Source organism: Rhineura floridana, chromosome 22 (assembly GCF_030035675.1).
Source record: "Rhineura floridana isolate rRhiFlo1 chromosome 22, rRhiFlo1.hap2, whole genome shotgun sequence".
In the NCBI taxonomy this organism is placed as follows: domain Eukaryota; kingdom Metazoa; phylum Chordata; class Lepidosauria; order Squamata; family Rhineuridae; genus Rhineura; species Rhineura floridana.
The window spans coordinates 8,639,416-8,667,260 of record NC_084501.1 but is presented as its reverse complement, the minus strand read 5'-3'; the positions used below and the strand labels follow the sequence as shown (position 1 = coordinate 8,667,260).

Here is a 27,845-nt window from a genome sequence, read left to right as displayed (position 1 = left end):
CCCTCTTAAAACCGGCTGTCATATCCAAAGCTAGGAAGCAAATGCCACCCCTGTCCCTTCAACCAGGGTGAATTTCCCTCCCATGATTAGAGGAGGAAGTCTGCAGAAGTTTCTTCCATCAGGAGGAGCAGGTGAGAAACTCTTTCGACCGGCAGGGAGAACCATACCTGGGCTATTGTTTGAGTTACTGTGCCACCCCACTCACTTCTCCTCTAAGAAGGTCAGAGTCCTGGCCACCCACCCTTGGGCAGCGAGGGCGTTGCAATTTCCTTTTTTAAAAGTAGGAATTGTTGGGGGTGTTCCCCTTGGCCATTGCTGCCTCTCTTTTTTTAGCCTTATGTGATTGTCTCACAGTGGCCAGACTTGGGAAGATAGAAACATGTCTTATACTGGGCCAGACCCACTGGTGCATCTACACTGAGCAGCAGCAGCTCTCCAGGGATTCATGCAGGGGTCTGTCCCAGCTCAACCTAGAGATGCCAGGGGTTGAACATCACACCTTCTGCATGCAGAACAGCTGAGCTACGGCCCATTCCTCATATCTCTCTCCAGATCTCCTCATCGCTCCCAGCTTCATGTAGATGTGAAATAGCATTTGAGAGAGTATAATGCCCTGGGGCATGTCATAAGCCTCCAGGGGCCAGGGGTTCAAGAAACTCTCAGCCTGTACTACCTTCTGGAATCTCTGGCATCTCTTGCTGGGCACCAAGCACAGCCTTAAAAAAGAAGAAGCTGATGTGAGGTAAGGACACCGTGTTTATTGGAAAAGTTTTTTTGAAATGAAATGAAAGAGTTCCCACCCATGTAACTTTGTGCATGTACATATGCAACAAAGACAACAACACTCACACAGACCCACCTAGGATAGTCTTCTGACAGTGAAATGACAAGCGGAGAGGAGGGGAAGGAGAAGGGCTGTCACAGCAGATGCTGTGCTCATGAGAAAGTCCAAGTTCCATTTGTAACAAACCATCATCTCATCTTGCGCTTAAAGCCCATTCTCAAAAACTCCAATATGAGGGGAAACGTCAGAACACCATGGTTTTGCCTCATTAATTTGAAATCATGATGAAAATGATACATTTAAGATGTCTGAACTGTTTTTATAAAAAGAACAAAAAACATTATGCATTGCACTCTGTTTATTGGATAGATTTTTTAAAAAATAAAAAATTGAGCAGCTCTGTCACACACACCATAACACATTCTTTGCTCTGTTGAATCATCTTTGATGCTTTGTGAGACATTCCTACTTGCAGGATGTTCCAGATGAAATTGGATTCTATACTAGAACAGAATGTCAAACCACATTGATCCGTTGAGCGCCACCTTACAGAATACCAGTGGGAATCTCTTTCTAGAAATGGTGATGCCTTGATCCAATTTCAACAACAGTCCTGAGAGATACCTTGACAATGAGGGGAAATAATTCGACAAAACTCAGCTCAGGTCTTAATATCTGAGGAGGGAGAGTTCAACCCAGATGTTTAATTCTTTTGAAGAGGATGCTGGAATTGGACTTTGGGACCTTACACTATGATCAGACACTATGACTTTACTATTTTAGTGTTGAACTCTCAACACTCTCTTTGCTAAAATCACTTCTATCTCGAGCAATTCTCACCCAACCGGAATCGAAACCTGATTGCCCCAAATGAGTAAAACACAGGAGGACCACAACAGATCATTTTGATGCCGATAGATGAGGTTTATTGCAGGGGGAAGAGGAGTTCACAAAAGCATTTCTATGATGAGCAGCTTCAACAGGTGAACAATACATTTTGTGCAGAAGAGTGAAATGACAGATGAATGAGGAGTAAAATGAGACAAGGCATAGGTACACAGTGAAAAAACAGATCTTCTCAGGAAAGCGGAAGCACCATAAACCTTGCAGACCTGAGAAATATTCAGAGATCCATCAAAGAATGATAAGTGAATTTGGGATCCCATGCATTTTGGTCAAAGTGTCTTCAGGTTGCCTTGAAAGAAAGGAAGAAAAAAGGTCCATATCTAAGAGAATTAGAGGGAAACCTAAATGAAGCTTTGAGCAGGCAGGTGTAGGTACGAGTGTCAGAGGTGATGAGCAATCATAGATCCAGTCTACTCTTGTTTATCTGGATGGGGAGGCTCAACATTTCTGGCACAAACACCCATACAATCATCAGCTGTGAATCCATTTTGTGCAATTCGGGTACCATTTCATTCCATTCCTGTGATGATCATGTTCCCATTCAATGAAGGGGCCAGCTCATCCTGCACAGCTGTCACCCGAGGAGATGTGAGCTTGTGCTGGGATTGTAAACAGATGAGTTTGGTTGCATCAGGGGTGGGAAATGAATTTCAGATAAAGCATAAGGAAAGCTAGGGCCTGACAACCCTTCACATCTCTGGGCAGGGTTGTTGCTCAGGAGGTATGGGTGTCTGACAGCATCCAAAATCGATATGGGGATTCCAACAGACAGGGGAGGATGCCTGCGTGGTCTCCAGGGCAAAGGAATATGAAGAGGAACAAGAACAGGAACAGGACAGACTATTATCCATGGCCATGAATCCATCACTCCAAAGTTGATAGTTGACGTTCCAGTCCAGAAAGCAGCTGGGGGGAGAGGGAATGGAATCATTTAGTCTGGTGAATGTTGCTGTGCACTTGAATACTAGTTTACTCATTTAAACAGGTAAAGGTAGGCAAGCCTAGTCAGCTGGAGGACCCTAACTCTCTCTTCTGGAATACAAACAGAAGAACCCAAACAGGTCTCTTGCCACACTTCTAAAAATTCCTGTTTTTTTTAACAGCAGAAACAACTTCTGCAAATACACCACTCTTTTACCATCAAAGATTTTCCTTTGCTTGTTGTTTGGAGGATGCAAACTGGACCGCCCTGTGCACGCATAAGGGAAGCTTGCATATCGCTTGCAAATCGATAAAATTCATTACAGTCATAGACCAAACAAGAACATTAAGATATGTATGAAACCAATATTTATCACTAAAACATCACTTTAAAAACCAAGTATTTTCCTTTCCACTTTTCCTATAAGCCTTAAAATGATGCTTGACATTTCAGCAAAGTAGGAATTTATCAGACGATAAATCACCACGAGGAGTATCAGTTTCTCTAAAATATTTTACAGAACAGACAACATCAGCAGAGTATAATAATATTACATTCAATTAGTAGAAAGCTACTGAGAATCTCGCGCAAGTTAAGCAGACACCAAAATCTTCCTGACACGGATAGCGGCAGCACAGAAACTAGCTCCCTTAGCTGTCACAAAAGAGACATGATCAGACAAAAGATAACCCACAGTGAAGCTTTCATCACTAGGAGGAATTCTCTGCACAATTGGTGTAATTAGAATGGCCCAAAGATCATGATAAAAAGGGCAGTGTAACACATGACAAACCGACTCCACTGCATCATTGCCACATGGGCATATCCGTTCATCATATTTGATCTTTTTGAATCTGCCCTCCAAGAGTGTCGATGGTAGGACATTCAATTTTGCAAGGGTAAACACCCTCCTAAACCTTGGGACAGTCAAATTAAACCAATGATGAGCCAGAGCAAATAACCTTGTGTTAAACCTACGGTCTGGGTATGTTTCCGTCCTGGTTAAATGGGCTTGTAATTCTATGTCATAAATTCTTTGGAAAATGAGGGATTTTGCTTTGGAGAAACCCAATGTCAAAATCATAGGTAGAGAGAACCCTAAAGATAGTGACTTGCTTGTTAGGGACTTTTTCCATTTTGAGCAAAAAGCATCAGTTAACGTTAATGGGGCCAAACCTACCGGGACAAACAACCATTTTAGCCATAATTTAAATTTAAGCAACCAAATGTGGGCCTCGATCGTAATGAGACCTGCTTCTAGGCGCAATATGGAGTTAGGGACACAGGATGGAGTACCGAGAATTGATCTCAAAAGTTTTGTCTGAACTACCTCCAAAGGTGCGTAGTCATTATAAGTACCTATTTGGGCACCATATAATAGCTGGGCGATTACTTTGGCCGCAAAAATCTGAATGGCGGAAGGAACATACTGTACTCCTTTCTTATAATAAAAGGAAAGAAGCACCTTAGTGGTTCTATGATGTTGGCAGTAGCATTGTTTACTTGGGGGCGCCAGGATCCTGAGGAATGAAATATCATCCCAAGATATCTAAAGGATTTAACCTGCTCTGTAGGATGATCGGTGATATGCCAACGGTGTTTTAATCTTCTTCTGGAAAAGACCACAACTTTCGATTTGTTATGGTTAATTTCCAGGAGCTCATTCTTGCAGTAACTAGCAAGGGCATTCATTAATCGTCTCAACCCCACAGGGGTCAACCAGAGGAGAAGAAGATCATCAGCATATAGGTGAATAGATGTAGGCCTCTTGGATAAACTGGGAGAATGATTTCCTATAGATGACAGAGTTTTAACCAAGGAGTTGATATATAGGTTAAACAGCCTGGGAGCCAAAATGCATCCCTGTTTAACACCTTTGAATGTGGGAATGGCCTTGGATAGATGACCAGCGCTATTGCATCTAATTCGTAAATAGGTGGATTCATATAGACAACTTATTAGAGCAAGCAGGTGTCTGTCTATATTAGTAGACTCTAGCTTTTCCCAAGTTTATATCTAGGTGTCATATTGAAGGCTGCCTTAAAATCGATAAATGCTGTATAAAGAGCTCCTCCAGGGGGCGTTGAATATTTTTCTATCAGATGGGATAAGACAAGACCGTGATCCATTGTGGAGCGACCAGCTCTAAATCCCTCCTGTTCTTCCTCAAGAATATTTTCTTGTTCCATCCAAGTTTGAAGTTTGTCACTTAAGTGGCTGGCATAATATTTAACAGACTGATCAGTCTGTAATTGGCCGGATCAGATCTAGTACCTTTTTTGAAGATTGGAATAATTATTGCCAAGCCCCAGTCATCTGGAATGACAATGTCAGAGTCAATACGTGTGAATAGGGTAACTACAACCGGCACCCACCAGTCAACATTAGCTTTGAAAAGCTCTGGTGGAATATTATCCAAACCAGGTGCTTTTCCTGATTTCAATTTAGCAATTAGATCGACTATTTCTTTAGAGGGGACAGGAGGCCATTCAGGGAAATCGTGACCCTGGGACTTGATTGGCTGATAATATATCTGTTCTCTTCAATAGATTTTGGTGAAGTGGTCTTCCCAGGTAGCCACTGATATATGATAATCCAAGTTAGGCATGGAACTAGGCTAACCCTTTGTGACTAATTTCCAAAAGGTAGATGAATCCTTTACTCTGGATGCTTTTAACAGACATTGCCAGTCTTCTTTTTGTGACAGAGCTTTTTTGACTTTAACTGTTCATAATGTTTTTTCTCCTCCATCCATTGTAAAAATAGTGGAGGGGAATTGGTGTCTCTATAAGCTCTATACTTTGCAATAAGGAGTTTCTTCTGAGCTATACAATCATGTTCGAACCAAGATTTGCAAATATTCGTAGACTGACAGTGAAATCCTACCTATGCCTACTCAGAAGCAAACCTCATTGAGTTGAATGGAGCTTGCTCTAGGTAGGGATGCCCATTGCTAAGAATGCACTTGATGCCACTGGATCAGGTCACACGCACAGGTTGAATCAAAGGAATCACACTGTTCCAGTGATCAGCATGGTCTTCCGTTTTCTCGGTGAGTCACACCAAATACGTGAGTCGAATCTCAAAATACCCTAGTTTTCTCATTTGCCTCTTCCCAAATTCAGTTTCAAATACCAAAATCCCAAGCAAATATGCTCCAGAGGCACAGAGTACCTTCACACCCTCTTCTCACAAAGCATTTATGTAAAGACAACTTACCAACAGCAGGAAAAGATGACCCCCAAAAATCGTGGGACGCCAAAAGACACTGGTGGAAATAACTGAAATGGTGAGAGCATTTATACTGTTTCCTGACTTCCATATGGTGCGTCATCACTGTTCTTATAAAACATTCGGATCATTAAGGTATTAAAAACTTAAGAGCACATGGTAGATCCAGCCCAAGACAAGATTGGGGCAGGATACAGCATCAACCTGTCTGTTGTAATTAACAACCTAAATGATAGTAATTTAAGTGGAAAATGTGACATTCTTTTCTTTGATGATATGCCATTGTTGGTGTACCATTTCAAGATGCTGAATGGCACTCTGAAGCACTTTAGCTATATAGTTTCATGAAAAGTAAATGTGCATCTAGAAAGACCATAAAATGCCAACTCGGGATGTCGATATCAGGACGTTGCCAGGAGGCTGTTGCTATCCGTAACCGAGAGGGAGAGTGGCACTGTGCCATCACTGAACTTCCACCACGTCTGAATCTCTCAGTTAGCAGCAGTGGCTCCATGTAGGAAGCCAAGTGAGCAATGCCATGTTACTCTGTCCCACCAAGTGCTACTGGATTTAAGTCTTCCCCATCCAATGGAGACCTCCCACAAATCTTGTGCAGAGATGGAGGTGTACTCCTGGAAATTTGGTAGTACTGTGTCGTACAGAGAGATGCAAGGATCTGTCAGTTTTGTTTCCCTCCATTTCTCATTTTTCCAGTCTTAAATTCACTTCTCCAGGTTTCTACAGCAACAAAGATTCCCAAACATTTTCCTGTGAATTTCTCCAGTTGAGACAAATGTACACAATTTTAAATAAATCCATTGAGAGAAGAGAGTATAAAGGTACTTGGTTCTTCTGGAGCATATTTGCTTGGGATTTTGGTTTGGGAAATTGAATTTGGAAAGAGGCAAATGAGAAAGCTAGGATATTTGGAGGTTTGACTCACAGGCATGGTGTGAACTGCTATGAAAATGGAAGGATATGTTTTCTGCTGGAATGGTGTGATGAATTTGTTTTTGCATGGATGTGTGACCTAATCCAGTGGCATCAAGTTCATTATTTGCAATGGACATCCCACTGTAGAGTAACTTCCATGGAACTCAATGAGGTTTGCTTCTGAGTAAGGATAGATAGGAATTCACTGTCAGTCTAGGAAAATTTGCAAGTGATATGCAAGCTTCTCTTATGCAGACAAGGTGGTCCCATTTGCATCTTCCAAACAACAAGGAAAGGAAAATCTTTGATGGTAAAAGAGTGGCGTATTAGAAATTTATTTCTGCTCTTTGAAAAAAAAGGGAGTTATTGCAAGTGGGGCAAGAGCACCTTCTTTTGTGTGTATTCCAGAAGGAAGAGAGAGTTAGGGTCTTCCAGCTGGCTAGGCTTCCCTACCTTGACCTGCTCTCTTCTCTCCCTAACTTCCTTCTGTTGTAGCCTGATATGCTCAGGAAAGCTGTCCTGCCCCTCCTTCCTTTGTTTTCCAAGGAGAGAGGAGACATCTTTGACTTTGCTCTCTCTCCTGAGCCATGAGGGCAATACCAAAGTCTGGGCATTACACCTCCAACTTAGTTAGTTACAACTAGGTATGCTTTTCCTATCTACTATGTAGTAGCTTTTCTTATTTTACTAAGTCTTACGTCTCATTGATCTAAATGCAGGGTAAAAGCCTTCTACCTAGGTAAATACACACACACAGAGCTCAGAGCGCGGAGGATCTCTGCATATATATACATATTTCCATCACAGAGTCAACCAAAACTACAGGAGGCACTTTGAAAGGAACCCATCCTGAAGAGGCAGCTCTAATCTCTCTGCAAAGCAAGAGATGCTTTGGGAACCTTGCCTTCCTGCCCTTTAGGGATTGTGTAATGTGTGGTAGTGGTTAAGGTGCTGGACTATGACCTGGGAGACCAGGGTTCCAGTCCCCACCCAGCCATGAAGCACACTGGGTGACCTTGGGCCAGTCACTGCCTCACAGCCTCAGAGGAAGGCAATGGTAAACCCCCTCTGAATACCGCTTACCATGCAAACCCTATTCATAGGGTCGCCATAAGTTGGAATCAACTTGAAGGGAGTAAATTTACATTTATTTAATGTGTACTGCCTTCAAGTCGATTCTGACTTATGGCAATCCTATGACTAGGGTTTTCATGAGGCTGAGAGGCAGTGACTGGCCCAAGGTCACCCAGTGAGCTTCATGGCTATGTGGGGATTCGACATGAGTACGGCAAGCTCCTCACAGCAAAAAGTTCCTCCTGCAAGATGGGCTGCAGAGCACAGTGACATGACAGAAGGAGAGGCACCAATGGGCTCATCCCTGCACTCCCCATACAGGCAGTTTCCATCATGTTTCTTAAACAGCTGAAACAGAGCTTGTCTATCAGTTCTTAGCAAGTGTACCTCTTCCTTTCACAAGAGGTACAGCATTGTTATAAAAACTTGGACAGGAGAGGGTTAATGGGCCAGAAGTGCTGCTTAAATTTGGTCAAGTCAGCTGGCCAGGTACATCCTTTTGTTAAAGTGGAAGGTGATATGTTGCCATGGGAACTAAATAGTTTCATAATTGCTTCTTGATAGGCAAACATTTGGGCTATGTACTGAATGAGAAAAACTGATCAAGTTTTTTTTGATGTTTTTGATGTTTTTGCTTTGTATGTCGCTCAGAGTGGCTGGTTAATCCAGCCAGATGGGCGACTAATAAATCGAATAAATAAATAAATAAACAAACCCTGGTCTCCCAAGTTGTAGTCCAACACCATAACCACTCCCTTTTATCTCTCCCTCCCCTTCCAAAATTAAGCAGGAGGCTTTCTCCACTACCTCAAAATGCAGTCCAAATCCAACGTAACCCTGGAGTAAGCCCCATTGAATTTAATGTAGGGATAGTGAGCACAGCAACCGTAGTCAACATGTTCGTTGTGCTTCATTGAACAACAGATGGGAACACGGGGAGTAATAGCATCAGACCGAAATAACAAATGGCGGAGAATATTTGGCAACTAGAGTTTGGAAACTGTGTGTGTGTGCCAAGCAACGTTTGCAAAAATGGTTCTGTTAGGGGAAAGTGCGCAAATAAATAAATATATCAGTCAAAACTACATATGAGTGCAAGATGTAAGTGTTGTTGAACCGATTGGGAGCAGTGACCACAGTGCTATTAAATTAAACATACATGTAACTGGCCAATTGCCAAGAAAATCCAACACGGTCACATTTGACTTCAAAAGAGGAAACTTCACAAAAATGAGGGGATTGGTAAAAAGAAAGCTGAAAAACCAAGTCCAGAGGGTCACATCACTTGAAAATGCTTGGAAGTTGTTTAAAAACACTATATTAGAAGCTCAACTGGAGTGCATACCGCAGATCAGAAAAGGTACCGCCAGGGCCAAGAAGATGCCAGCATGGTTAACGAGCAAAGTCAAGGAAGCTCTTAGAGGCAAAAAGTCTTCCTTCAAAAAATGGAAGTCTTGTCCAAATGAAGAAAATAAAAAAGAACACAAACTCTGGCAAAAGAAATGCAAGAAGACAATAAGGGATGCTAAAAAAGAATTTGAGGAGCACGTTGCTAAGAACATAAAAACCAACGGCAAAAAATTCTATCAATACATTCAAAGCAGGAGACCATCTAGGGAGACGATTGGACCCTTGGATGATAAGGGAGTCAAAGGTGTCCTAAAGAACGATAAGGAGATTGCAGAGAAGCTAAAAGAATTCTTTGCATCTGTTTTCACAGTGGAAGATATAGGGCAGATGCCTGAACCTGAACTAACATTTGCAGGAAGGGATTCTGAGGAACTGAGACAAATAGTGGTAACGAGAGAGGAAGTTCTAAGCTTAATGGGCAATATAAAAACTGACAAATCACCGGGCCCGGATGGCATCCACCTGAGAGTTCTCAAAGAACTCAAAGGTGAAATTGCTGATCTGCTAACTAAAATATGTAACTTGTCCCTCAGGTCCTCCTCCGTGCCTGAGGACTGGAAAGTGGCAAATGTAACGCCAATCTTCAAAAAGGGATCCAGAGGGGATCCCGGAAATTACAGGCCAGTTAGCTTAACTTCTGTCCCTGGAAAACTGGTAGAAAGTATTATTAAAGCTAGATTAACTAAGCACATAGAAGAACAAGCCTTGCTGAAGCAGAGCCAGCATGGCTTCTGCAAGGGAAAGTCCTGTCTCAGTAACCTATTAGAATTCTTTGAGAGTGTCAACAAGCATATAGATAGAGGTGATCCAGTGGACATAGTGTACTTAGACTTTCAAAAAGCGTTTGACAAGGTACCTCACCAAAGGCTTCTGAGGAAGCTTAGCAGTCATGGAATAAGAGGAGAGGTCCTCTTGTGGATAAGAAATTGGTTAAGAAGCAGAAAGCAGAGAGTAGGAATAAATGGACAGTTCTCCTAACGGAGGGCTGTAGAAAGTGGAGTCCCTCAAGGATCGGTATTGGGACCTGTACTTTTCAACTTGTTCATTAATGACCTAGAATTAGGAGTGAGCAGTGAAGTGGCCAAGTTTGCTGACGACACTAAATTGTTCAGGGTTGTTAAAACAAAAAGGGATTGCGAAGAGCTCCAAAAAGACCTCTCCAAACTGAGTGAATGGGCAGAAAAATGGCAAATGCAATTCAATATAAACAAGTGTAAAATTATGCATATTGGAGCAAAAAATCTGAATTTCACATATACGCTCATGGGGTCTGACCGACCAGGAGAGAGACCTCGGGGTTGTAGTGGACAGCACGATGAAAATGTCGACCAGTGTGCGGCAGCTGTGAAAAAGGCAAATTCCATGCTAGCGATAATTAGGAAAGGTATTGAAAATAAAACAGCCGATATCATAATGCCGTTGTATAAATCTATGGTGCGGCTGCATTTGGAATACTGTGTATAGTTCTGGTTGCCTCATCTCAAAAAGGATATTATAGAGTTGGAAAAGGTTCAGAAGAGGGCAACCAGAATGATCAAGGGGATGGAGCGACTCCCTGACGAGGAAAGGTTGCAGCATTTGGGGCTTTTTAGTTTAGAGAAAAGGCGGGTCAGAGGAGACATGATAGAAGTGTATAAAATTATGCATGGCATTGAGAAAGTGGATAGAGAAAAGTTCTTCTCCCTCTCTCATAATACTAGAACTCGTGGACATTCAAAGAAGCTGAATGTTGGAAGATTCAGGACAGACAAAAGGAAGTACTTCTTTACTCAGCGCATAGTTAAACTATGGAATTTGCTCCCACAAGATGCAGTAATGGCCACCAGCTTGGACGGCTTTAAAAGAAGATTAGACAAATTCATGGAGGACAGGGCTATCAATGGCTACTAGCCGTGATGGCTGTGCTCTGCCACCCTAGTCAGAGGCGGCATGCTTCTGAAAACCAGTTGCCGGAAGCCTCAGGAGGGGAGAGTGTTCTTGCACTCGGGTCCTGCTTGCGGGCTTCCCCCAGGCACCTGGTTGGGCACTGTGAGAACAGGATGCTGGACTAGATGGGCCACTGGCCTGATCCAGCAGGCTCTTCTTATGTTCTTATGAGCTCCTGCTGGGAGGAAGGGGGGCTATCAATCAAATAATAAATAAATAAATAAATAAATAAAAATTAGGAGAATTTCCATGAGGACTCTTTTCTTTTAAGGAAAATTGCTGCAAAAATGTTGAGAACTAAATGTAAGGTTGGAAAAATGAGAAACTCAGAGGACCAAAACTGACAGCATTTTCAATCCCTCTATATATGAAAAATCTCAGAATGTTTCCAGAAAACGGCTTCTCAGAATTATTGCCTCAGCTCAAGTTTGAACATCTTCGTGCGCTGGCTGAGCATCCATACCCTAGAACATCTCTGAATTCCACCACCACCTACATGCAGATCATGGTATAAGGTCCTGCCTTAGGTTTCTGAAAGAGCAACCACAGCACCACCACTGATCATACAATGTTATACTCGCCCTATGTTAACAGAAACTCAGTATTTTGCATGCAGACAATCAGTTTGCATTTGTCCATGATTTTTGTCAGCGAATGGGGAGAATTCCAGTTCATCTAAATGGTCTCAAGTCACCTGGTCCCAAGCTGTGTAGGGCTTTGCACACCAGCACAGTCTAAAATGGCGGAGGTGCAACAGCTACGGACGAGGGAGCTCCACCACTGACGGCTTTTATGGGGTAATTTTCTATATAAATGCCCCTTGTCGGAGGCTACAACATATTGGAAATACAGGGCAGCCTCGTCCCTCTTTATGCCGTGTTACAGTCATGATGACTTGCATTTATTGTGATCCCCAAGGATGGCAGGTATTACAGGGGAGGAAATGGTTAACAGAGAAAACTATCCAGGCTCTGGTTGCAACAGCTACACAGCTGCAGGAATTCAGCTCAATTATGAGAGGCCCATAAAAGGAGGAGGGAGGCTGCAGCGTGGTGTGGGGGAGAGAAGGAGTTGTATGAGAGTAGGTGCTATTTGTGTATATTTGTATTCCTGTGTATCCTAGGAACTTTATTTGTATGCTGCAAGTAAAGCTTCTTCCTAGCAAAAGCTGTGGCAGTCTATCTGGTGTCTTACTTCATTAATTTGGGTTACTGGGTTACAAACACTGCTAACATGCCATCTCCCTCGTACCTGACCGGGATGCAGCTTGGTGCTTTCATCTGCACCGGGCTGCTGCCGTCGCCGTCGCATCAAGCCGGGCTGGAGCTGGGCTGGGGCTGGGGCCTTTCGGCGGGTCTGGTGCTGCAGCCTGTCCCTGGGAACACCATGCTGTTGCGATGATCTTTCGGTGAATGCTGAGGGCTGGGGAGCGCCCCTGCAGCCACCACTATCTTACCATCTGACCTCTGTCTGCTTGCCCTTAATATCGGCAGTATTTACATCTTAATGCCTTTGTTGTTGGCTTCTGAAGAGAACTTCCCTGTTACTCCAACTTGAAGGGGTTTGTTTGCCGCCCCCCCCCCCCGTGAATGTACTGGATGTTGGATGCTGAGATCAAGAGGGGGTGTTGTTTTTCGGTCTTGCATATGGCACCTGGTTGGCCACTGTGAGAACAGGATGCTGGACTAGATGGGCCACTGGCCTGATCCAGCAGGCTCTTCTCATGTTCTTATGTTCTTATGACTCTCACACCGGTCTTTGTGCAAGGGTGGGAAGACTCATATCACGAGTTTCCATCTGAAGGCGCACTTTTTGGACTATACAGATGAGAAGCCTTATTGTAACTGAGTTAGTCTCTATGTTATTGTTTAGCTTTCTTGCTTAGTGTTTGGTGTTTTTGATGTTTTATATGTTTTTTGCTTTGTACGTCGCTCAGAGTGGCTGGGTAGCCAGCCAGATGAGCGACTAAGAAATCGAATAAATAAATAAATAAATAAAATAAACACCAGCACATTGTTTGTTATTCCTTCATGTATCCTGGCAACTACAACATCAAAACCATTGAATCCTTGACCTGTGAATCAAATATTTTCAATTTCATTTGCAGATGACCTTCCTGTCCTCTAAGAGTCAGCAGAATAATATGCATCTCTCTACAAAAGAGATTCCCACTGTGGGAATGTATATATATATATATATATACATACACTTACCTAGAGTAGGAAGAGCAGATATTCCGGAGACAAGAGCTGGTGAATGACACTGTTAAGAAGACCTTCTGGGCAGTGACTTTTATATGTTTTCTTTCAGACCTTCGACAGCTTGATCCACCCTCCGAAAGTGCAAACTTTGCACGCATCCAGCTTAGATCATACTAATTAGCGTCTCTCGAACCACAACCCAGGCCGCTGGGAGTCCCATAGATGGGGTAAAAAGAACATTCCCTTTAGTTTGAACTAAGAGATAAGTACGTTTTGTCTTCTATTTCATTTTGGGGGTCTCTGCATTCTATTAATTACTTCTGAGCATCATTCATGTTGTCATTCCTGCTTCAGAGCCATAACAACTGCTGGATGACCACAAAGTTTCGCGTGGAGCGTGTGGCGTTTGCCAACTCAGCCCTTTCCTGGTCCATGTTTCTGCAGAGTGCAGATATACTTGGCGTCTCCTTAAGGCGCTCCTCTTATGGTTTATCACCACAGCAATCTAAGGGGCTAACAAAGCAAGAGTTCTAATTAAACTGGGCCTCTATGACATTGAACAACAAAGCAATTTGGCTGCTACAAGAAAATTCTGCCCATAGTGCAACAGTTTTCCGCTCAGTCATCTGAATTCACTGGCACCCTATTTACAAAATCTAATAATTGTTAAATATAGAAGAGCTTTTCCTAGAGCAAGATTGAATATACTACCGTCAGCCATAGTAAAAGGGCATTTTAAAAGAATTCCACTGCAAAATTGTGTATGCCTATGTGGAGATGGTAGTGTTGAAACAGGAGCCCATGTAATGCTATTCTGCTCTTCCTAGAAAGATTTGAGAAGTGAGCTGATTACTCCATTGTTGTCATCTTTCCCAGGGCCTTCAACTAACTTGTATGTGTGTTTTTGTGTTGCAGACCAAGAGCAGAGGTGTCAGAAGTGCCTGCAAAATGTTTAGCGGATGCCATTAGAATGACATCTACAATGGTACCTTGAGTTTTAATCTGATATAAGTTTTTTGGGTTTTTAGTTGATGGTTTTTGGATATATCAGTGGCTTGTGGCTAATGCAAATAAAGGATTTGAACTTGGTGTCTCTTGTTGAGGGGTAGCGAAGGCACTGGCACTAGCTGGCAATAGAGCAAAGAAAGCATGGGGCTTATCCAATTCGCCACATGGCATATTGGAGGGAAGGTGGGGATGTACAGGAGATTATTGCCAAAGTCATCCTAGATACAGGATGGCATGGGGTTCCTGTAACTTTTTAATTAGCGTGAGGCGGGAAATTGGGGAAATTGGAAGCCTTTTCTTCCTTTATTTTTGAGAGTCATTTTGATCCAAAATGTTTCGAGCAGAGACAAAGGGAAAGGACCAGACTAAGGGGAACAGGACTAGGGTTCACTTTCACAGACAAGGTATCAGTGGAATTTCAGAAGAAGGTATGCTTGATGAGATCAACTATGAAATACATTGACTCAGGAGAAGCCTGGACATGTAGCAGATGTAGGTCCTTCCTAGGGATTGACTCTTGGAAGGCAGCTTTAGGAGACAGCTGTGATGCCATCTTTGTTTGGGTTTTGGAGGTGTTGCAAGGATCCATCTTGCCTCAAATGCTATTCAGTGTCTCCATGAAGCCCGTTTGTTTCTCGTTTAATATGTTGTACAAATTGCTGCATTTGTGGAGAAAAGCATACTAAAGAGTAAGCAGAAAGGAACCATCTGCTCTAAGCTTGGTCATGATTCTAATAAAATAAAAAATATTATAGCTCTGATAGGAATTAAGTAATTCTGTGGATAATGTATAGGAGTCTAAATATTTGCAAATACCAGAGAGCCATACAGCAATAACAAGTGCAATAAATAGCAAAATGAAAAGAATTTCCCAAAAGCAATCAGGTGCTGCCCATGAGTGAACTGATCCTTCATAGGAAGCCTCTAGCTATAATGAAGTTTTTTCTTTCTTTCCAATGAACTGTGTATCTGTCAGACTTCAATGGGCAACCAGTTCCTCAAGGCAGTTTTCTCAACTGCACAAATGCACAAATGGCACACTGAGTTCAGGTTCACAGGCACTACATCTGTGGAAACAGATGTTGGCTGTTTCTTTTAATGGATGACATTGAACAAAGTGAAGTTTGATCCACATAGGGTAGGAGTCCTAGTGAACTAGAGGTTGTTTTCAGATCCACTTAGGACAGAGGTAGGTGACCTGGGCTGTTTAGATGATGTTGAACCCCAGTTCTCATGATTCTCAACCATCATGCATGGGCAATGGTCAGGGATGATGGGAATTATACCCAGCAACATCAGGAGTACCAAGGATTCCTCCCCCCACTTTAGGATTTTCTAGCACTCATTTTACACAAACCAGAGTTGGCATATTAAGGTCTTCCTAGATGCACATTTACTTTTTACGTAACTATATAACTAAAGTGCTTTGGAATGTCATTCAGCATCTTGAAATTGTACACCAACAATGGCATATCTTTTTTTTTTAATAATAATTTTTATTATTCAAATTTTCATAAAACAAATACAACAAAGTCAAACAACAAAAACAATACAACAAAAAGAAAAAGAAAAAACTTGACTTCCGATTTGTCACAGATCAGCTATAAGTATATAATATATATCAAACCTGTCCCCTAAAACATACGAAATTCACTTTTTTCCATAGTCTATCTTAATTGATCGTCAAATCCCATTATCATTTCATTTTTTTCTTTCAACAAAAAGTCCAAAAGAGGCTTCCATTCCTTAAGAAATGTATCTGTCATTTTTTCTCTGAGAAGGCATGTCAATTTGTCCATCTCTACTAAATCCATTAATTTCAATAGCCATTCTTCCATTGTTGGTATTAATTCCATTTTCCACTTTTGTGCATATAATAATCTTGCTGCCGTAATCATATATAATATTATTCTTCCATATTTCTTTTCCTTTTGTTTATCCATAAAACCCAATAAAAAAAATTCTGGCTTTGACTGAATATTTATCTTTAGAATTTTTTGCATCTTCCTACCTATCTGTGCCCAAAATGATTTTGCCTTTTTACACAGCCACCACATATGATAAAAAGATCCTTCTTGTTGTTTACATTTCCAACATACATTAGAAACATTACTATACATTTTTGACAACTTTTCTGGAGTCATGTACCAACGATACATCATTTTATAAAAATTTTCTTTAAGATTATAGCATAATGTAAATTTCAAACCTTTTTTCCACATATTTTCCCATTGATCCATTTGTATATTATAACCAAAAAATTTTGCCCACTTGACCATACACTCTTTTACTTGTTCTTCTTCCATATCCATTTTCAATAAAAATTTATACATTTTTGCAATTATACATTCATCATTTGTACACAAACCTATTTCAAAATCAGATTTATTTATTTCAAACCCATACATTTTCTTATCCATTTTGTATCTTTCTAACAATTGTAAATAGGCAAACCATTGAGAACTATATCCTTCCTTTATTAGTTGTTCTCTCTCTTTCATTATATATTCTCCATGCACATTTTCTAATAGTTCTTGGTAAGTTAACCATTTCTCTTTTCCAGCCATTTCTCTTCTATAAAATGCTTCTTGACTTGAAACACATAGTGGTATTTTCAAAAAAAACCTTGTTTTGTATTTATTCCATATTTTCAACAAAGGACGTCTTATAAAATGATTATTAAAATCCACATTAACTTTTACTTTATCATACCATAGATATCCATGCCATCCCCACTTCAGGTTGTGACCCTCCAAATCCAATAATCTTTTGTTCCTCAATACAATCCATTCCTTTATCCAGACTAAGCAACAAGCAGCAAAATAAAGTCTCAAATTTGGTAATCCCAATCCTCCTCTTTCTTTGGCGTCTTGTAATAATTTAAATTTAACTTTTGGTTTTTTCCCCTGCCAAACAAATTTAGAAATATCTTTTTGCCATTGTTTAAAAGGTAAATCAGAGGTATTGTTTGAAATAGAAACATCATTCTCGGCAATACATTCATTTTTATTACAGATATTCTACCCATTAATGACAACTGTAATTTATCCCATTTTAACAAATCTTTCTTAATCTCTGTCCATAATTTTTCATAATTATTATGAAACAACTTTGAATTTTTATTTGTCATAATGATACCTAAATATTTCACCTTTTCCTCTATTTTGAAATCTGTCTTCTCCATTAACTCGTTTTGGTCCGTTAAAGATAAATTTTTCACCAACATCTTTGTTTTTTGATTGTTGATCTTAAATCCTGCTAATGGTCCAAATTCTTTTAGTTTATCCATCAATACATTAATTCCTTCCAAGGGATTTTCTAATACAATTATCAAGTCGTCAGCAAATGCTCTCAGTTTATATTCCTCTTTTTTTATCTTTATTCCCGAAATCCTTTTGTCTTGCCTTATGTCTCTAAGCAGCACTTCTAGAACCAAAATAAATTGGTTTACTTTTTATGTAACTATATAACTAAAGTGCTTTGGAATGTCATTCAGCATCTTGAAATTGTACACCAACAATGGCATATCTTCAAAGAAAAGAATGTCACATTTTCCAATTAAGATAGTCACCTTTAGGTTATTAATTACAGCAGACAGGCTGATGCAGTATCTTGTCCCAATCTCATCATGGGCTGGATTTACTATGTGCTCTTAAGATTTTAACACCTTAATGATCTGAATGTTTGCCCAGAAGAGTGCTGAGTCAATATTTGGAAGTTGGGAAACCATATAAATGCTCTCACCATTTCAGTCGTTTCCACTAGTATCTTTTGGCTTCCCTCGATTTCTGGGGCTCACCTTTTCCTGCTGTTGGTAAGTTGTCTTTACATAAATGCTTTGTGAGAAGAGGGTGTGAAGGCACTCTGGAGTATATTTGCTTGGGATTTTGGTATTTGAAACGGAATTTGGGAAGAGGCAAATGAGAAAAGTAGGGTATTTTCAGATTCATCTCACAGACTTGGTGTGACTAGCCAAGAAAATGGAATAATATGATGATCACTGGAACAGTGTGATAAGTTTGTTTTAGCCTGGGTGGGTGACCTAATTCAGTGGCATCAATTTCATTATTAGCAATGGGCACCCCTACTTAGATCAAGCTCCATTCAACTCAATGAGGTTTGCTTCTGAGTAGACATAGGTAGTCTAGGAATATTTGCAAGGGATATGCAAGCTTCCCTTATGCGGGCACAAGGCAGTCCAGATTGCATCTTCCAAACAACAAGCAAAGGAAAATCTTTGATGGTAAAAGAGTGGTGTATTAGGAGGCTGTTTCTGCTCTACAAAAAAAAAGGGGGGGTTCCTGGAAGTAGGGCAAGAGCAACTCCTGTTTGGGTTCTTTTGTTTGTATTCCAGAAAGAAGATAGTGTTAGGGTCCTCCAGCTGGCTAGGCTTGCCTGCCTTTACCCTTGCTCTTCTCTACCGAACTTCCTCCAATTGTAAACTGATATGCTCAGGGAAGCTGACCTGCCCCTCCTTCCTTTGTCTTCTTCTTCTACTGTCCGAGGACAGAGGAGACATCTTTGACTTTGCTCTCTCTCCTGAGCCATGAGGGCAATACCCAAGTTTGGGCATTGCACCTCCAACTTAGTTAGTTAGAACTAGGTATGCTTTTCCTATCTACTCTGTATTTCTATAAATAAAGTAGCTTTTCTTATTGTGCGAAGTCTTAAGTCTGAGTGCTCTAAATGCAGGGTAAAAGTCTGCTACTTTCATAAATACACAAACGGGCACACACGCAGCTCAGACCACTGAGGATCTCTGCACATATATACATATTTCCATCACAGAGTCAACCAAAAATACAGGAGGCATTTTGAAAGGAACCTGTCATGGAGAGGCAGCTCTAATCTCTGCAAAAGCAAAACATGCTTTGAGACCTTTGCCTCAGTGCTCTTGAGGGATTAGCATTTGCTGACACAATTGAGCTGTTTGATCTCTCCCTCCCCTTCCAATATTAAGCAGGAGGCTTTTTACACTGCCTCAGGATGCAATGTGAAACCCATTCAACCATGCAGTAAGCCCCATTGAATTTAATATAGGGACACTTAGTCACCGTGTTCTTGGAGCTACAATGAACACGCGATGGGATTCACATTATTAGCCACAGCTGATGAACACACCGCCACTGGTTCTGCAAAAAGTCAATTCTGACTCGGATTCCAGAGACTGGGGTTTTCCAGAGCAGGCGCCGGAGGGGAGGGAACTGGCCAAAGGGTAGGTGGAGGGAAGCAAGAAAATCAGAGGAAGAGAAGTGAGGTAGCAGGCATGCCCAAGATGAATGGAAAGAGGAGCAGTAGAAATCACCACTGGAGCATGTGTGTTGTGAGGCAGGTATGTGCTGCACCCCCTCCCCTTGCCATAGGACATGAAAATGAAAATGTAAGAATATGATTGTTGCAGGAACACTGTAATGGGTTTGTTTTATTCTGAGTTTATGACCTAATCCAGGGCCAAGAAATTCATGATGAGGGCTGGGCATCAGTTCTCTGCACTTCCTGCACTGCGAGAGGAATGGGGTGATTCAAGCGAGGCTTTCACATGTCCGAGTTGGACTGAACCTTTAGAAGTCCATCTCCAGCTGGACTCAGATGCCCCCAAATTTAAAATGGGAGGTACTGTGTTTCTACCCCCACCCACGCACTTTCCCTTACACAAGTCAGTTGGGGGAGCGATCTCTGCCAGCATGACGAGGATGTCTTCTCACAAATCCATGATGGAGAGCAGTCTCCACCAGTCAACATTTGCGGTGTATGAAAGGTGATGCCTGGGGTGAGCTCTCCAGACTGCAACCTCCCCCTACACCACCCCTACTTACCCCCATTGAATACTGTTGTACAGACTTGACAAGTATTACATTTTCCATCCAGGAGAACCCCTGCGGGTCTCAAACTGAAATGCCACCAGCTTCCAATCCTGTGATATTTCGCACCGCACCCTTGCACAGGAAGGAAAAGAGAGGCTCCAATGCTTTACTAATATACCTCCTTGCTCCCCACCACACTGCACCCCCATCCAGTGAATGCCAAGGAGCTCCCTCCTCTGGTACAATCTTTCCTTCCCCTTGCTGCTGTCTGTTCAACATAACATAGGGAGTGGACGTTTAGTGTTGTGGCACCGACCCTTTGGGATTCCCTTCCCTTACATATTAGACAGACGCAGTCTCTGTTATATATTCAGCACCTACTGAAAACCTTCCACTTTCAACAAGCCTCTTACATAGAGACCCTCCTAGTCTGAGTCTGTGTTGGAATTGCTTTTTAAAATATATTTAAAGCTGGGTATCTTAAAATAAGACTTGATTTGATTAGTTTTTTTAAAGCTGTTTCAATGTGTTTTTCAAGATGTTTTGTTTTCATATGTTTTAAAGATGTTTTAGGGTGCTTTTCGTGTTTTTGTTTACTGCCTGGTCTCCTTCTCGGAGGAAGGTCAGGTTATAAATTGAATAAAAAATAAGAAAATCAAACAAGCATTAAAGTGCACGTCAACATTCACAAACTTAAATTATTCCACTCCCTTTCCCCCCAGGTTCTTTCTAGTCTGGAAAGTCATCTGTCAGCATCAGAGGGATGGAAGTGCTCCAGCCACTGCACGTGCCACTGCCCTTTTCTATCATAGTTTGTAGGCCTGTTCTTAATCCCTACCGACCACACTGGCATCCTCCCCTGTCTGATGGAGTCCCCATATCAATTTTGGAAGTTGGCACATCCCCATTCCTCCTGAGCAACAACCCTGAGCAGAGATATGGAGGGTCCTCAGGCTCTAGCTTTCCCCAACCTTCATCTGAAATTCATTTGCCACCACTGATACAACCATACTCATTTCTTCGCAATTCCGGAACAAGCTCACCCCTTCATTGAATGGAAACATGAGAATCACAGGAATGGAACAGAACGGTACCCGAATTGCACAAAATGGATTCACAGCTGATGATTGTCTGGGTTTAGGTGCCAGAAATGTTGAGTCTCTCCATCCAGAGAAACAAGAGCAGACTGGATCGTCACCTCTGACACTCAGACCTACACCTGCCTGCTCAAAGCACCTCTCAGGTTTCCCTCCAACTCTCTTAGATATAGAGTTTTTTGCTTCCTTTCTTTCAAGCCAACCTGAACGCATTCTGACCAAAATTCAAGGGATCCCAAATTCACTGCTCATTCTTTGATGCATCTCTGAATATTCCTCAGGGCTGCAAGATTTATGATGCTTCCAGTTTGCTCTGTTATTCTCTGTGTACCTATTTCATGTCTCATTTTACTCATTCATCTGTCATTTTACTCTTCTGTACAAAATGCATTCTTCACCTTTCTGAAGCTGCTCATCGTAGAAACGCTTTTCTGCACTCCTCTGTCCCCTACAATAAAGCTTATCTATCTGCATCAAAACGATCTGTTGTGGTCCTCTTATGTTTTACTCCTTTGGGGCAATCAGGTTTAGATTCCAGTTGGGTGAGGACTGCTCAAGGTAGAAGTGATTTTAGGAAAGACACAGTTTTGGGAATTCAACAGTACAAGGTGTTGAATCTTAGTGATTGGTCACTGTTTGAGTAAGGTCTCAAAGTTCGATTCCTGCATCCTTTTCAAAAGGGTTAAAAATCTAGGTTGAAGTCTCCTTCCTCAGATATTAAGACCCGAGCTGAGCTTATTCCAGTTATTTCTCCTCAATGTCAAGATATCTCTCAGGATTGTTGCTGAAATTGGATTGAGCCATCACCATTTCTAGAAAGAGATTCCCTCTAGTATTCTGTAAGATAGGCCTCAATGGATGAATGTGCTTTGGCATTCTGTTCTAGTATACAATGCAATAAACATAATGCAGTGCAGAGTGGTGTATTAGTTCATAGTATGGGCTTCTCTCGGCAACCCAATCTGAAGCCAACTAACTCCAGTTGCTAGTGGGGCTTGAGATGCCTGGAAAGCACCAGGCTGGATGCATTTTACTCTTGCCAACTCCCCAGGTTTCCTCAATAGTTGTTCTGTGGCAGTTGTCAAACAAGAGGCAGATGGTTTGAGGAGACTTCCACCCTATCTCCAGTGCTCTGTCGACCCCAATTAGTTGTGGTATTTAATAAGGTTGTGTCCTGTTGCAACCCACACCTGTCTTTGGGTTTGCTGTTTCCCAACAGAGCTTGGAAGATTACTTTTAAAAAGTAATAAATTACAGTTACATGGCCCAAAAAGCAGTAATTCCAGTTACAATTACAATGGCTCTGAAAGTAACTGATCACTTTACTTTTCCTCCAAAGTAATCACTACAATTACATTTCAGTTACTTTAAAAATGCCTACAAGGTGCTGGCCTTGGCTGCTGCACATCTAAGTAGCCTAAAACAACATTAAAAATAAACACACACATACAGAGGTAGTAGAATAATACTTTTTATCCATAAGATAGCAATGGTGGTCTCTCCACTGGTAAGGGAGGTGGGGAGGGAGGCAGAGGCCACTACTCAGATCTTTGCACATCAATCCAAGTGCAACCCCCTCCCCCCCACTCAGCCAGCCAGCATAATCTCTCTCACTCAACCACCTCCCGGGCCCTGCCCTGCCGCCAACTAAGGGACACTCACCCAAGCAAACATTTTCCCCTGAGATGCAAAAAAGTTAAAATACTGCAAATGCAGCACAGTAGCCAGAGAGGGTGGTGGAGGCCACTTTATGTGCCAAGTGCAAACACACACAGACATGTTGTCATCTTTCACCTCCACAGTTCTTTATCTCCATTCTGCTTCTGCCTCCTTCTCCTCCTTTATCCATGTTCTTGCCCTCTGGCTCCTTTTCCCCTCCACTCCATTTTTTAAAATTGTTTTCTCCACTCCACCCCGTCTCACTCTCCACCTCCTCCCTTGTCGCCTCCTACCCACCCACAGATCATGACAATAATGAAAGTTAAAGAGGAAAGCACAAAAGCAGGACGACAGCTGAACGTCAAGAAGACTAAAATAATGACAACAAAAGATTTATGTAACTTTAAAGTTGACAATGAGGACTTTGAACTTGTCAAGGATTATCAATACCTCGGCACAGCCATTAACCAAAATGGAGACAATAGTCAAGAAATTAGAAGGCTAGGACTGGGGAGCGCAGCTATGAGAGAACTAGAAAAGGTCCTCAAATGCAAAGATGTATCACTGAACACTAAAGTCAGGATCATTCAGACCATGATAGTCCCAATCTCTATGTATGGATGTAAAAGTTGGACAGTTAAAAAAGTAGATAAGAGAAAAATCAACTCATTTGGAATGTGGTGTTGGAGGAGAACTTTGTGCATGCCATGGACTGTGAAAAAGACAAATAATTGGGTGTCAGAACAAATTAAACCAGAACTGTCACTAGAAGCTAAAATGATGAAACTGAGGTTATCATACTTTGGACACATCATGAGAATGTTGGAAGTGGGGCAAGAGCAACTCCTGTTTTGTTCTTTTGTTTGTGTTCCAGAAGGGAGATAGAGCTAGGGTCCTCCAGATGGATAGGCTTGTTTACCTTTACCTGTGATGCTCTGACTGACTTCCTTCTGTCGCTAGACTGTTAAGTCTTTAGGGAAGCTTACCTGCCCCTCCTCCTTCTGCCCTTTCCGCTTCCTTCCTTCTCTGTCTCTGCTCTCTCTCCTAGCATGGGGCTAACTCCCGCACCTGGGTGTTACGCCTCCAACTTAGCTAGTTAGTTAGAACTAGGTATGCCTTTCTATCTACTATGTATTTCTATAAATAAACTAGCTTTTCTTATTTTACTAAGTCTCAAGTCTCAGTGATGCTGATGCAGGGTAAAAGCCTGCTTTCTTAGGTAAACGCACACACATGCTGGCACACTTGCATTTCAACATCTGCTGTTACTCTGCTGCTGCTGCTCTGTTGTTTTAAACTTAATTAAGCACACAAACACACACAGCGCAACAGAGAAGACATGATTCACTAGAAAAGACAATAATGCTGGGAAAAACAGAAGGGAGTAGAAAAAGAGGAAGGCCAAACAAGAGATGGATTGATTCCAAAGGAAGCCACAGACCTGAACTTACAAGATCTGAACTGGGTGGTTCATGAAAGATGCTTCATAACTGCACTGACTTTTCCCCACCACCACCCTGATCACAAACTAGGGCTGCTAGCTGTTTCTATAACAAGTTTTGATTCTTATATTCAAGGACATAACAGTCAAAATGTATGATGTTTCTGCATTAGATAGGCAGCCTAAATGAAAATTAACTCTGTGTGTGAGGACATGCATGCATGCATATGTACAGCCAATGTGTCGTGTTTGTTCTTTTTTATAGTTTAAATTTAGGACTAATTTCTTGGGGGTATGGAGGGGTGAAGAGTGTTGTGAACTTTTGATCCTCATCATGCAACCCAATTGTCTTTTGCTACTATTTAAAAATCAATATACAGACAGGGGGGTGGAGGCATTTAAAATATTTTGAATAAGCAACAAATACAGAATATTTTCCAGGCCAACCCCAGGAGCTGATGGCACAAGCTCCCTGGCCTAGGCTTCTTCACTTCAGCCTTCCCCTCACTTCCTGCATAGTAGGCATCCAGATATATTTGCAGAAGTGATAGTGCTCTAAGATATGTAGAAGAACTAATTTATTATATGCGAGTTACATTTACACACTCGTTTCTGAATTGGTTTTCATGAAGCAAAGGAACAGAATGTAATCTGGAGATCCCGTCCAACAACTCTGTAATACATTCTTCTTAGCCTCAGCTTGAAAAGAATATTTGCATTTCCAATATATTTTTTGGCTACTACATGAAGGCACTTTCAGACTGCCACTAGTTTTGGGTGGGACTCAGTCACATACGAGCAAACTCATGTTATACAATTGTCTTGCGCCACAAACCTTCCACTGAATATCAGATTTTTTTGCAATGAGAAAAGTAACAGGAAAATGCACTGGAAAGGGACAAGGCTTGTTTTGATGCAATGTCATCAAATCTCCCTGCAAACAAATCAGGTTGAATGTTCAATAAACAAATCTTCTGGAAGTTCCCTGAGTCTTTTTTGCACATATTTTGTTAATATTGCTCTATTTCATATATATATATGTATACTTTTTGTTTCTTATGTACTATCATAATTTCTACCAATACAATTACTTACTCTTGTAGTATTGACTTTGTCTGTTCTTGCATAATTTGGGGACCCTTTCCTCTGTGCTGAGGGGAGAGGCAACGAGAAGCAGGGTGGGGAGAGGCAACAACGACACCCAGGGAGGAGAGAGGCAACAAAGGAAGAGGCAACAACATGCACGTGGGGAGAGGCAAGGACACCCAGGGAGGAGAGAGGCAACAACACGCACGTGGGGAGAGGCAACGACAGGCACAGGGAAGAGGCAACGACACGCAGGGAGGAGAGAGGCAACGACACCCAGGGAGGAGAGAGGCAACAAAGGAAGAGGCAACAACATGCACGTGGGGAGAGGCAAGGACACCCAGGGAGGAGAGAGGCAACGACACGCAGGGAGGAGAGAGGCAACGACAGGCACAGGGAAGAGGCAACGACACCCAGGGAGGAGAGAGGCAACGACACCCAGGGAGGAGAGAGGCAACGACAGGCACGGGGAAGAGGCAACGACACCCAGGGAGAGAGGCAACGACAGGCACAGGGAAGATCCATATTGATCCATTGAAGGGCAGTTTACGCTTTACTAGAAGGAATCTCTTTCTAGAAATGGTTATGCCTCAATCCAGTTTTCAACAAAAAAACCCTGAGGGGTACCTTGAAATTGAAAGCCTGATTAAATAATTATAAACATTGATTTGGAATTTTAATCTGGAATGTAGAATGTAAGGACCACATAAGAAGGAAGGAAGCATAAATGGATAATTCTTCCATCTGGGTCATCTGAAAATTGCATCTGCCTTAAGCACACATACCCCCCCCAGCTAACGTGAGTCTCACCCTGATTGCCCATAATGACTAAAAGAAACTATAACTGAATTAAAGCACAACAGATTATTGTCATGCAGATAGATAACATTTATTGTAGGGAGGAAAGGAATGCATGAAAGCATTTCTAAGGTGAGCAGCTTCAAAAAAGTCAACAAGTCATTTTGTGCAGGTCGAGGTGGATTTCCCTGGTTGGCCCTTGCAAAAAGGTATTTTTACTTTTAATTTTCCTGGACAATTATTTTCTGAAGGCTACAATTCCCCATATTCTTTTGCCAATTTCTCAAAGGGACCATTGTCCAGAGTGACGCCTTAAAAGCCTGATGCTATGCATGCAGGTTTACTCACAAGAAAGAAGATAAGAAGAGCCTGGCTGCTGGATCAGGCCAGCGGCCCATCTACTCCAGCATCCTGTCCTCATAGTGGCCAACCAGATGGCCAATAGGAAGCCCACAAGCAGGACTTGAAGCAAAGAGCGCTCCCCTTCTGCAGTTTCCAGCAACCGGTGTTTACCATGGAGGCAAACCATAGCCATCAGGGCTAGCAGTCATCCTCAGGAATTCAACTAATCCTCTTTTAAATCGATCCAGTTTTCTTCTGCATAGTTATGCATAGTGCATAGTTACTTTCCTTTGTCTGTCCTGAATCTCCCAATGTTCAGCTTCGTTGGATGTCCTTGAGTTCCAGTGTTATTAGAGAGGGGAAAAACTTTTCTCTATTTATTTTGTTTTTATTAGGTTTATATCCCACCCTTCCTCCCTGCAGGAGCCCAGGGCGGCAGACAAAAGCACTAAGAACACTTTTAAAACATCATAAAAACAGACTTTAAAATACACTAAAACAAAACATCTTTAAAAACATTTTTTTAAAAAGCTTTCAAAACACTTTTTTTAAAAAAAAATAAACCAGTTGAAAACATATTGGTTTTTTTAAAAAAAGTTTAAAAACATATTAAAAATGTTCTATCCACTTCCTCCGTGCCAAGTGAGCTGCAAGTTAACTGCGCCAGGCTTGCTCTCCGGTCGGTGAGTGGGCACAGCACAGGTTTGCAATGCAGCCTCAGAAATCCCCCGCCCATCGGAGGGAAGCAGCTAAACAGCTCAGCAGGCAGGCACGATCAACAGAGCAGGCTGCCTGCAGGGAGGGCTCTCTGCTGGCGAGGAGGAGGCAGCCAACGGCCGTGCCTCTCTACTCAAAAGTGAAACTAGATGGGAAGAAAGGACCTCCCTTCCCGTTGCTGCGAGGCGTCCTCCCTTCTCTGCAAAACTGCAAACACCAAAAGGCACAGCGGCAACTCAGGCCGTGAGGATCTGAAGACTCCTGCACAGCCCCCCCTTTTGCACAGCACCCCCCCCCGAAGGCTAGCAAAGCTGGGAACGGAGCCAGGTCAGGGTTTGCCTCCACTCTTTGCCCTTCCGAATTGTGACGCTCCAGCCAAGGCCGGATATGGTGGGGCTTGCAGGGCCAGGTTCCCCAAATAGCCACCTTCTCATCCTCCCAGAACGAACAGATGATGTTGTTGTTATGAGCCTTCAAGTCGATCACGACTTAGGGCGACCCTATGA

General features: G+C 42.1%; 2 long non-coding RNA genes across 2 annotated transcripts; one reads left to right on the top strand and one right to left on the bottom strand.

Annotated features, from left to right (window-relative positions):
• Positions 1 to 1,124: 1,124 nt before the first annotated feature.
• Positions 1,125 to 26,081, bottom strand: LOC133374980 (uncharacterized). Its single transcript, XR_009760043.1, has 3 exons — positions 25,492 to 26,081; positions 13,400 to 13,900; positions 1,125 to 2,596 (listed from the first exon to the last, which is right to left on the bottom strand). It is a non-coding gene; the product is annotated as an uncharacterized LOC133374980 (long non-coding RNA).
• Positions 12,204 to 21,775, top strand: LOC133374979 (uncharacterized). The gene is made up of 4 exons (XR_009760042.1): positions 12,204 to 12,267; positions 13,497 to 13,653; positions 14,303 to 14,372; positions 20,922 to 21,775. It is a non-coding gene; the product is annotated as an uncharacterized LOC133374979 (long non-coding RNA).
• Positions 26,082 to 27,845: the final 1,764 nt, after the last annotated feature.